Source organism: Lissotriton vulgaris, chromosome 6 (genome assembly GCF_964263255.1).
Source record: "Lissotriton vulgaris chromosome 6, aLisVul1.2, whole genome shotgun sequence".
Taxonomy (NCBI): domain Eukaryota; kingdom Metazoa; phylum Chordata; class Amphibia; order Caudata; family Salamandridae; genus Lissotriton; species Lissotriton vulgaris.
The window spans coordinates 922762367-922775046 of record NC_141694.1 but is presented as its reverse complement, the minus strand read 5'-3'; the positions used below and the strand labels follow the sequence as shown (position 1 = coordinate 922775046).

At 46.3% G+C, this 12680-nt stretch overlaps 1 protein-coding gene across 1 annotated transcript in view; it reads left to right on the top strand.

The window, feature by feature from the left end:
• SLC24A3 (solute carrier family 24 member 3) overlaps positions 1 to 12680 on the top strand; it is a 1194917-nt gene that overhangs the window by 1035439 nt on the left and 146798 nt on the right. The window lies entirely within an intron of this gene.

The window sequence follows — 12680 nt, the reverse complement described above, 5'->3', positions numbered from 1 at the left end:
AAAAGGAAATCAGATAGTTTCAGCTTTAAAATTAAAGATGCTATTGCACAAAAACATTTCAATTCATATATATGCCAATGAGTCAAGGAGATCAATGAAGACAAACGTGGGAAAGAAAGTTCATAGGTCTGCAGGAATGTAAGAAAAACCCACAAAAATGAAAGCAGCTACTGTTGTAAGAACCTTTTCCACCTGACCACCTTCAAAGGCTACTCGGTACAAGAAAAGGCGGCAAGACTGTGGCAAAATTGGACACCTTGTGAAAGTATGAGGAAAAGCTACAGTAAACAACAAAGAGAGAGAGAGGATAATAAATTTAAAAGCCAAGATGAGCATTGCTGGTGTTGAGGAAGAATTTACATATCACGATCGACTCAGGTTCACCATACACAATCATCACCAAGTCCAGATTCAACAGCTTGTTAGTAGGCCTGGGTAAAAATTCCATTATGCTTCACGTAATTATGCATTGTTCACTGTAAAAATGTAGCAGGAGCACACAGGAACAACACAAATGACCATAACGTGCAGACTTACGGGGGGCAGATTTATAAGAACTGACGCATCTCTGTACATTAGCGTCAGTTCATTTGCAAAACAAACCGTGCGCCACCATGGATGTGTCGCAGTTCCAATGCAGCGCACCATGGCACAAGGATTGACAGTTGCGTGACGCATCTCTTGGCGTAAAGGCAGCGCATTGCTGGAGTCGTGTTTCAAGCATGACGCAACTCCAGCAATGCTCAGGAATGCCCATTCCTATTATGCTGATTCACTCCTTACACCTGCTTCAAGCAGGCATAAGGTTTTGACACAGTGGCATCGTAGAAGTAACGCAGTGAAATCTTGTAGATTTCAGTGCGTCACTTTTACGAGGCTTTTTTACGTCAGAAAGCCCACCCTGCATACATTAAACCTGAAGCAGGTAAAATGTAGCACAGGGCTTTACAACGTGATGCATCTCCCTAGATGCATCACGTTGTATATGTGCCACAACATGGTGCATTGTTTATAATGCCACTGCATCACAAAAGTGACACAACTGTGGCATAAAAGTGTGGCAAGGGGCTTGTAAATCTGCACCATGAGTTGTATGCTTTTATTTGCATGAAATGCTTTATCACATCCAAAACAGATACAAGGACACATTTCACACTAAAATATTCAAAGAAATGACAATTTTGCTTTGATGTAATTTTGCATAATTTCACATACATTTTCAGAAATGTTTCATAATTAAGCAAAAGAAGAATACAATAATGGTGCATACCCCTACTTGTTAGCTAATGAAGGCAAGCATTTACTTGAATCAGACATTAAAGCTGTGCCATTTGATGGGTGCGGTATTGATTTAACTTTACTTATAATGTGGTGTTCAAGAGTAGGTCCACCAGGATCAAAATGTATGTAGCTAAAAAGGAGTATGCACGTTAGGATAGCGAGTGACCAAAGACAGCTACCCCCTGTGCTCAACAACCTGTAATGGTAGTGCATGTACCTGAAATGATCCTCCAGATTTTCAAATCTTTTCTACTTGTTTTCTGTGAATAACTAAGCAACTACAAAGTTTTTTACACAGGATCCATTTGAAAGATGGGTCACCACGAAAGTAGCAGAAACTGAATGGGATTGGGCTATGCATGACCGTAGAGCTACCCTTGCTGGATGACTTAATCCAAAAAGACATAATCAAAGAGACTGAGGGGCATACGTACTAGGAAATAGCGCAGCACGGCGCTGCATCAAATTTTGCAGGGCTACACTGCGTCATTTCCAAAACACAGGGATGCAATATATTTACAATATAATGTGCACCCCTGTGTTTACCCTCGCACTGGCACTAACAATAGCTGCCTAGTGCCAACACAGACCCCCTTGCGACATAGTGCCAGGGGACCTACTTTGCAGGTATTATTGTTTATTTGCAGTAAGGTGTCCCTTCCTCCACATAAGCAATCAATAATGGGGATTTCCTACTTCTAGGTTTGCTGCATTCTGTAGCTCAAATAGAAGTAGCAAATCGCCATTATTTAATGATTGTTTTTGTGCGTGAAGGGACACCTTCCTGCACAGAGAACACCTTCACTGAAAACAATTATTAATGGCATTTTGCTCTTTCATCAATCTCTCATCAATGCCCTAATGGAATCCAGAAAGGAGAAGTGAAACCTGAAGCTGTAGAGGGGAAAGATACGTTGTGGTTCCTATATCAGACCTAAGGTACATACAACACCCAATGGCCACTCGGGTACTACCAACAGAGTGTGACAACATTCCTTCTACTTGCGAGACTCCCTATTCCAGAGGTGCCGGCTAACAATTCCTGTATTGCAGCCCACATGAAAATGTTCCAGATCTGGAAGTCCTTCTTGAAGGATCTTACAGGAATTACTATTTTCCTCCTTGCTTGTCAGACAGTTGTCTATTTAAATATGTTACTCTTATTTTCTCAGAGGATTGATGTTTTCCTTTTTTCTCTGTCCCCTCTCCATCAGGTTCCCCGCCTTCATCTTTTGTTCCACTATGCCTTGGTTTAGGAAGTTAAGAGTATTGGGAAATTGATCATTCTGTGGGTGATGAATGAATGAATGAAAAAGAATTCATAAAGAGCGAACTAAGCCCAAGAGCATTAAGGCGCTCTAAAACAGACGGGCCTACAGGCACCACCAGTGTACATACTAAGATTTACTTTACAGAGATCAACCACTTCTTAAGGGACTTACGAAAGATAGAGTGAACTTGCTGGCCCGAAAGGGAGATGGGGAGAGCGTTCCACACCCTGCCAGCCACAAGAGAAAATGCTCTTCTCCCCATCTCGTCCTTTCAAATCTAGCAACCACAAACACATTTTTATTGGCTGACCTAAGGTTCCTAGCAGGGGCGTACCTGTGGAAGATATTCTTTATACCCACTGGGCCCTGTCCATGAAAAGCATTATGGGTTAGGCCAAGAGTCTTAAACAGGACTCTACGGTCCACTGCAAGCCAGTGCAATGAACTAAGAGCAGTATTGGGATTCGGCCCGATGAGACACGTACTCGTCCTCAATAAAAAGAAAAACTAATTTTTCCAAGCAGAAAAGCAGACAAATATTACAACTGGAGAGCTGTTTTATTTAGCAGGAATTACCAATATGTGAAATCTTATTTTCCAGAATTCCTGGGAGCTTATTTATTCGGATAAGACATAGCTTTGTCCCAAACAAAAATAAAAATGCACGAAAAAAATTAGGAAATATTTACCATCCAAATACAGCGGGTCCCTCAGAAAACTGCAGACCTAAAAGTATTTGTTTTTAAAGCATATGGAAAATACCTAATTGCATCACTTGTATGTCAGAATTTCGGCCACAAAAGCATTTTGCTACAAAAAAAATATTTGGCATATGGACGAGCAAGTAAATTAATAGGGAGAGCAAGAGCCGAGCCAAGGGTCGGCTCTAGCTCTTGGAGCACATGCACGGGCCGAGCTCTGACAATATTTGGTATGTGAAACATTCAAGAAACATCATGTTAGAGTATGGTAAGGTGTCTTCAAAATTCAAGAAATCACATTTCATTAAGAAATGGAAGCGTTTCACTCTAGTACATCAGATTTACTCTCAGCATTGAAAAGTATTTATTCAAATCGATCGATTTTGAACAGAAACGGAGAAACATTCCTGCTCTGCCACGATGATAACACTAAAATAACACTATAATTTATAAATACGCATCTAATCAGTTGTCACGTGTCCGATACATGTGGCCTAGATTCTTATTATACACAACGCAACGTTATAGTTTATTAAATCAGAATCATCAGAGGTTTTTTTTTTACAGCACACATCCTATTTGAAGGAGCTCTGATGTGAGATAATGAACAGAAATGAAGCATGGTGACAAAGGTTTTGCCTAGTACAACACAACTTGGTCAAGAATTGACCCCCAGAGTCTCCAGTTTCATGCTGTGCAATTTAGCCACTAGATGGGTATCTCTTTCTGACATCAAAGGTTAATTCTTTGTCCTTAATTCTTGGAAAATGGGATGAGAGCATTAGTGCCAGACGGACTTTACATTTTATTGTTGGCAGTTTAATATAGCTCAAACCATGCCCACAGACATACAACTTAGCGACTTTTTTTGGCAGAGGGAGGTATGCTGTGACTCGATCCAGCCTCCACATGTTACATGATCAGCATTTGTAACCACTAAGACAAATCATCTCCTATGAAAGCTTGCCTCGTTTTGGGCTCGAGATATCCAAGAGAACCTCCAGCCGAGCCAGAGACAAGCATCAGACTTGAGCTGGGCTCAAGCTTTCAGTGGGTCACCAACTTCTACAAACTCATGCCTATTTCTTCCATAATCTTGCACTTCCTGTCTCATTATCTCCCTACGGCAGGTTTTTAATCCCAGCTTTCTCTCTTGGTCACTGCTTTCCTGTCTTTCTCTTACTCCCTTTTCTGACTTTCCCTGTTTTGCTCTGGATCTAAACCCGAGGATGAAAACTAAATCCAAACCCCAATTTCAAATTTTAGGAAAACGTACACATTATCCTTTCAGGATCAGTGCGACATTCTATCAAGCGACACTGTGGCAGATTCTGGTCACTATACTTCTGAACCCCACTCTTGTAACAATTTGATACTTTTAAATATGAATTTAAAGACTCAATTTTAAACCTGTTATTTTATAGGCAAGACGTCGAATTATGTGACAATATCTTTTCAAATTTTGTATTGCAATGTTTTTAAGTAACTTAGCAATTACTTAACAAACTTAAACTTAAACCAATTGCTGTTAAAATATATCAGTATTGCTGGGAAGTACAAGTCTGATCCCATTTAAAGTATTAAAGAACCGTTGAGATGTTTTTGCACACTCTATAACCTCTTAAGTGCTGCGTCGGGGCGTTGGCCGATGGCAGCACTACCTCCCCAGTGCTGCGCACATCCATTGGACGTCCATTCAACACTAGTTCCAATGGACAGCGCAGCACTGGGGAGGGATATTTGCGCCGCATCTAAGGTGTTAAATAGTATAACAGTCTGCAGAGGTCAGGTAGTCCATTCCGACCCAATAATGGCACCATAAATCCACTTAGAAGTATGCAGCCTTTCCTATATAAGTAGTACTGAATTGCTCAGCAGTGTTCGCAGAGTCCATGAAAATAATACAGTCGCTCTGCTGAGGAGGCTGCTGCAGTCCACAAAAAGGAGCAGCACTTCTTGCATTGGCTATCTCAATATAAGTATTGCATCCCGCTGAGCATTGGTGGTCCTACAGCAAAAAAAAATACTGGCAGCCTTGCTGCAAAGTTTATTCGTAGTCCGACTGAGGGCCACTTACGATTGGGCTGTTGAAATTGGGTGCATATTGTGCACCCACAAATTTGTGGTTCTGCGGGTCAAATAGCAGGTGCACAATTTTCACCTAATTATGTAAGAAGGGGGAACAACAGAACAATCACTCTTATTATGTCACATTGCAGCATATACAAAATGTGCACATGTGCTATTTGCTCCGGCTCCCACAATTCCACAATTTGTGCAAGCTCACCATTTGCAAATCGTGACAGTAAACACCTGCTAATTGCTCCTGTAATATAGTCCCGTCTTGGATGTAAATAGGACTTTGCATCCAAAACTGGATTTGCTGTCTGATGGGGTCTTGATGTGAGTTAAAGCATGAGAGCAACACAGGTGGAGTGTGTTTGTACATCATTTGCCAGCTCCGCCTCCGCACGACAAGCTCCTCCTCCAAGCCAGAAGCTCCGCCTCCAAGCCTGAAGCTCCGCCCCCGGGCCAGAATTTCCGGCCCGAGTGCGGACATAAAGTTAGTAGTCGTAAATCCATTCTGTGAATACCAAAAGTAGTAAGTGCATTTTGTGAATACCAAAAGTAGTAAGTGCATTCTGTGAATACCAAAAGTAGTAAGTTTAGGATTTTGTCCTAAATTAGTTCAGTGAATCAGGCCCCTAGTGTCTTACCCATGGATTAGTTTCAAACCATTAAGTCTTAATTGTTCTAGGCAAGATATAGTTTGGCACAAGTATACCTTTTGCAGCATCTGTTTATTCACCTCAATGGCTGGAAGTTTTTAACAGCACAGATTTTTATCAATGAAGGATAAGGGCCCCATGTAGAAAACGCTTGAGCATGTGAATCAAAAGCACATAATCTTTGTGACTATAAAAGCGTGTTTTACTATCTACAAAACTTTTTTACTAGACAGAAAAGTATTTCCTACTTGAAAAAGGTGGGTGTGGCCTGTTACAAATTGGAGATATGATAGGAATTGAAAGGGGTATCCCCCTTATATTTGAGAGTCACAATAGTATGTATCAATGCTTTGCAATTACAATTACAGCTGCACACCATTGATCAGATTACAGTCCCGGAATTGGGGTAGTATCTGATCTGCAAAGGTGTAGTGTAGTTCCTATATTCCCAATAGCCTCTGCGCATTGAAAAAATATATCCTATAGATTAGACGTAGGACTGAGGTCGACTAGGTCTCTATCGAATATACTAAACTTAATTGTGAGTGCCAGGTTGCTCAGAGATCACTAGAAACTTTCTCTAATTTACAAGAAGGGATTAGTTTCTGACAACCACATAAACATGACAACTTTGTTTCCCAAGAATAAGAAATATATCTCACAGAGTCGTAGAAACAATATATACGTTTTTCACTCAGTCAATCATGCATGCTTCGTTTCAACAGAGTTGCAGAGAAATAGAGAGACGGGCGTTTTCAATAAAAAGGCTTATTGAACAGTCTTCTTTCTCATACAAGAGAAGTGAACTGCTACAATCTTTAAGCAGACTGCAAGGTATAATGCATACAGCGAGAATAGTATTATAAAATGATACTGTAAAAGCATTGTATGGTTTCTAAGCCATATAAAAATACATACATGCCGCGGGTGCGCCGAAGGCATGCCTAAGGCAAGCCCGTCTGCACCCGTCCGCACCTGGACCGTGCCCAAAGCCAGAACCCCTGGCCCCCGCACCCGCCACGATGACCACCGCCATTACGATGCCAGCACTAGGCACGCTCTCAACTCCGGACGGAGCCACACCTGCTTCAAGCCGCCCTGAAACGCACACAAGGCCCCTTCACCTGCCGGAACTGCAGCTACACCAGCCTCAGAGCCGCGAATCCCCCCGCCAAGAAAGACCCCAACCACTTCCGATGCATACTACTGAACACACGCTCTGCACACAAGCATGACGTCGAGCTCTGGAACCTGCTCGACACAACATCCCCGGACGTCGCCTTCCTGACAGAGACCTGGTTTAACAACTCCTCTGTACCCGACATCGCCATAGCCATCCCAGATGGCTACAAGACCACCCGCAGAGACCACACCAATGGAGTCGGTGGAGATATCACCATCATCCACAAGAACAGCATCAGGTTCTCGACTAGCACTGACGACGCGCTCAGCACCGCCGAACACATGCATTTTCAGATCCACACAGACCCTAACTCCACCCTCAGAGGCACCCTTGTATACTGACCCACAGGACCCAGCCCCCAGTTCAGCGACTCCATCGCTAACTTGATCAGCACGCACGCCCTGACCTCCACCAACTACATCCTCCTCGGAGACCTGAACTTTCACCTTGAGAACAACAATGACAACAACTCCACAACCCTGATCGATAACCCCGCCGACCTCGGACTGAAGCAACTCATGTCATGTCATGTCAGCGCTACGAGACCTAATGGGTGAACTATGCGCGATACAAAAACAAATACAAATACAAATACAAAAATCACACACAGCCGGGCACACGCAAGACCCCGTCTTCTCCTCAAGCCTGCACGTCACACGTCACCGTCAGCCACACCACCGAACTCCTCTGGACCGACCACCGCTGCATTCACTTCGCCTTCCAGAAACCCACCACACACCACCGAACCCAACAGATCCCCCGCCGCTGCTGGAGCAAAATCACTGAAGACCAACTACTTGCAAACCTCACTCTCAGCCCACCCACCGAACCATCCAACACCAACGACGCTGCCCACAGCCTCAAATGCTGGATCGAGGACTGCACCAACACCCTCGCCCCACTGCAGAACCCACCCCACAGAGACACCAGCAAGAGGGCCAGCTGGTCACCCCAGAGCTCCTAGCCTCCACGCAAGCCTGCCGGAAACTAGAGAAGAAATGGCACAGTGAACAAACTCCGGACAGCCACGCAGCACACAAGGACGCCATCTGCAACCACCACCACCACCTCATCAAGGCGGCCAAGAAGACCTCCTTCAAAGATCGCCTCGACAACAACGCACACAATAGCAGAGAGCTCTTCAACATTGTGAAGGAACTCTCCAACCCCAGTTCCAACACCAATGTCATCCCGCCGTCGCAAGCCCTGTGCGACTCCCTCGCCACCTTCTTCCACCACAAGATAGCAGACATCCACGACAGCTTCAACACCCAGACAGTCCCAACAGACAGCAACACAACAGACCATCCGCACACCATCGAACACGACCCCCGGCTAGCCTGGGCCAGCGTGAGCATCGATGACACCATCAAGACCATGCGCACAATCCACTCCGGCTCTCCGTCAGACCCATTCCCGCACCACATCTTCAACAGAGCAAGCAGCTCCATCGCACCACACCTGCGCAAAGTCATCAATCTCTCCCTCGAGACCGCGACCTTCCTAGAGATCTGGAAACACACCGAGATCAACGTCCTACTCAAAAATGTAATGCAGACCCAAGAGACTTCAAGAACTTCCGGCCCATCTCTCTGCTCCCCTTCCCGGCCAAGGTCATCGAGAAAACTGTCAACAGACAGCTAACCCGATACCGTGAAGAAAACAGAATCCTGGACCTTTCCCAGTCAGGGTTCAGCAGCAACCACAGCACCGAGACTGCCCTCATCGCCGCCACCGACGACATCATGACCCTGCTGGACAATGGTGAGACCGCACCACTCATCCTCCTAGACCTCTCTGCCGCCTTCAACACCGTCTGCCACCGCACACTACACACACACCTCCACGCCGCAGGGATCCGAGAGAAGACTATGGATTGGACCACCTCCTTCCTCTCCGGCAGAACCCAAAAGGTCAGCCTCCACCCATTCTGTTCCAAAGCCTCCGAGATCATCTGTGGCGTACCCCAGGGTTCCTCCCTCAGCCCAACGCTGTTCAACATTTACATGGCCCCGCTCGCACACGTAGCCCGACAGCACGACCTCAACATAATCTCCTCCGCTGATGACACTCAGCTGATCCTCTCCCTCACCAAGCACCCCATCACCACCAAAGCCAACCTCCACAAGAAATGAAGGCCATCGCCGACTGGATGAAGACCAGCGCTCTGAAGCTGAACTCGGTCAAGACAGATGTCCTCATCCTCGGCTCCAACCCCTCAGCCTGGGACGACACCTGGTGGCCGACGACACTGGGGGCAGCCCTACACCCACTGACCACGCACGCAACCTGGGAATCGTCCTCGACGCAACGCTCTCAATGACCAAGCAAATCAACGCTGTCTCCTCCTCCTGCTTCCTGCCTCCAGTCCATGGTCCCCTGCCTTTTGGCCCCCTGCCCTTGCCCCCCCCCCTTACCTTCCACCAAAGCAAAAACCCTGGGTATCCAAATTAGTCAAGATCTGACCATGCACCCCCAGATCAGCTCCGTTGTGTCTACCTGTTTCTTGTCCCTCCGTATTATCCGCAAAATCTCTTATTTCTTTTCTGTCGAGGCCCTTAAGCTCATCATCTCGGCCATGATCATTTCTCGCCTGGATTATGGCAATGGCCTTTATATAGGGATTCCGGCGTATGAGCTTCGGCGCCGCCTTCAACTTATCCAAAATCAAGCAGCGCGCCTCATTTACAGGCTCCCTAAGTGTCATTGCGCTACCACCCTACTCAAATCCCTCCACTGGCTACCCATTTCCCAGCGATCCCTATTTAAGTTGGGCTGCCTGACCTTCATGGCCCTAGCCAGCACTGCTCCAGTGTTTGTCAACTCGAAAATTCGTGCCTATCTCCCCAACAGAAGCCTCCGCTCTTCCACCAGGCTCTCTTGGAGGTACCTCGCTTTAGGAGGAAAAAACAGGGAGGCCTGCGGTTCTCCACCCTTGCTCCCCGCTTCTGGAACGCCCTCCCATTCACTATATGGTCTCTCTCTGTCTACATGGATTTTTGCAAAGCTCCAAAAACTCATCTCTTTTCCCTAGCTTTTCCACTGCAGTAATCTCCTGGCACTTCCTCCTCCTCTGATGTCAAGTCACAGCGCCAAGAAACCGCTAGGTGTTAGTGCGCTTAACAAATTTCTTCAACTTCAACTTCAGCACCATCCGCATGCTCCACAAGATATACAGATGGATCCCGACAGATACAAGAAAGACAGTCACCCAGGCCCCGTCAGCAGCAGACTCGACTACGGAAACGCCCTCTATGCGGGAGCCCCGACCAAGCTCATCAAACGACTACAACTCATCCAAAACACCTCGGCACGACTGATCCTCTATGTACCACACCACGGCCACATCACCCCCCACCTGAGAAACCTGCACTGGCTCCCGTCAACAAGAGGATATCCTTCAAGCTCCTCACCAACGCACACAAGGCACTCCCCAAGACAGGCCCAGCCTACCTCAACAGACGGCTCTCCTTCTACATCCCCAACCACCAGCTCCGCTCCGCCGACCTCTCACTCGCCACCGTCCCGTGCATCCGAAGAACAACCACAGGTGGGAGATCCTTCCCCCACCGCGCCGGCAAGACATGGAACACCCTCCCACTGAGTCTACCATAGACCCAAGACCTGCTGACCTTCAGGAGGATACTCAAGACCTGGCTGTTCGATCAGTAGCGCCCCCCCACAGCGCCTTGAGACCCTTGCAGGTATGTAATTCACTTTACAAATGATTGATTGATAAATAACATTGACTCAAATACTCAACTGGTGCTTCTAAATACGCCTACCGCAATGTACCTAACCTAAGTCTAGTACGCGGGAAGAAGTAAGTATTATGTAGCATAGGTTTAGATGTTTTTGCCAAGAATCTACCCAAGGTTTCTCTAGGTTCTAATCAGCTCCATACCTTAGTTAGAATGAAGGAGGTCTGGTATCTCAGTCTTGGGACTCGATTTCCCAACACCCCGCAAGGGGAGCTTGGAAACACTGGAGCTGGATCAGTGCGTCAGCTGGAGGGTCTGCTTCCTTCAGGACTTGCTGTAGCGAGCTGCGTCGGGCAAGTAGATAGTCGAACTGCTCCGAACCACCATAGTTTGCTACAGCAAGTGAAGGTATATTTATACCTTGAAGGTGTTTAGGAACGCCATAGATTGACGTAAAGTTGGGCATAATAACATCAGGAAAGAACCCCTAGGGAACAGTTGTTCTTTGCAAAGTACATGAGTTCTTGGACAAATCAATATTCAAGCAAGGGGAAGTTCCCTAACTGCTTAAGCCGATTTTCCAAGAAATCGTTGTGACATTTGGTACGGGTGGAAGTAGCCATGCCTGTATTTGGGTCGCATGGTCTATGCCTAAATAAGGGATTGATTTCTATGCCTATATAAGGGCAATGTGAATTGTACCTATATAAGGGCATAAATCGGGAAAATTCACTCTGAGCTCTAAACGCCACACAACAAAGGTGGAAGCTGTCCCTATGAGAATGACTGCTGCTGGCCTCAGGGTGTGCAGACAGTAGTGCAGGAAACCACTGCTTTCTCTTGGAAATTAGTTTTCTGACAATAAATCTTTCTTGTATAGTAGTAACTGTTCCTTTAAGGGAACTTGCTGCTTAAAAAAAGATTTCATGTTGGGAATGTAATGGCAAGATTTGGGTCCTGCTGACCCTTCTATACCTTCCTGCATATTTAATATTCATGAGGCAAGAGTTATGCAATCTCCTGTGAATCCACATTTTGGACCTCATTTAGAATAGAATGGTGCAGCGCAAACAGGGTTGGACCAAACCGGGCGGGCTCCCCAGGGGGTTGGGGGGGGGGGGGGGGCAAGTTATTTGTCAGAGCCGGTTTTGGACGATTTTGTCACAGGGGCCGATATTGCAGCTATGCTGCAAAAACAGCCCTGTGAAAAAAACTGCTCCACAGGGGCTCAAAATCGGCCCCCAACCTGGCGGCTCGCCGGGGAAATGCCCACTCCGGCTCTGAGCGCGAAGCCGCAATCAATTTTGAAGCTTGGCACTGCCTCTTCCTAAAAGTGCACAAATGCACTGTATTTACAAGAATATGGTGCATTCCTGTCCTGACCCCTGTGCTAAAAAGAAGCCTAGCGCTAACGCTGGCACTCTTGAAACATGTTGCAAGGGTGCCTGTGTTGCGGGGATGATTTTTTGTGCAGGAAGGGACACCTTTCTGCACAAAATCAATCAATGGAGGCAATTTACTCCTTCTATGTGTAGAGGAAACAATGAGGAGATAAAAGGATATGTCTCCTCGATGTGCCGCCCTAGCGTCACCCCTGCAGGCGGCGTTAGAATCAGACGCATCCCCAGGTTTTTGATTCCTCATAAATCTGGAAGTGCTTCAGATCCTATGGGCTTTGCGTGGGAACACCCACAGCAACACCAATAGAATGCCCATTTTTTACGCAATGTTCAGGGTGAAAGGGGCCCATATTAACAAGGCCATGAAAAGCCATGTAGAGTGGCTTTGCGTGGACTTGTAAATATGCTGTGGCA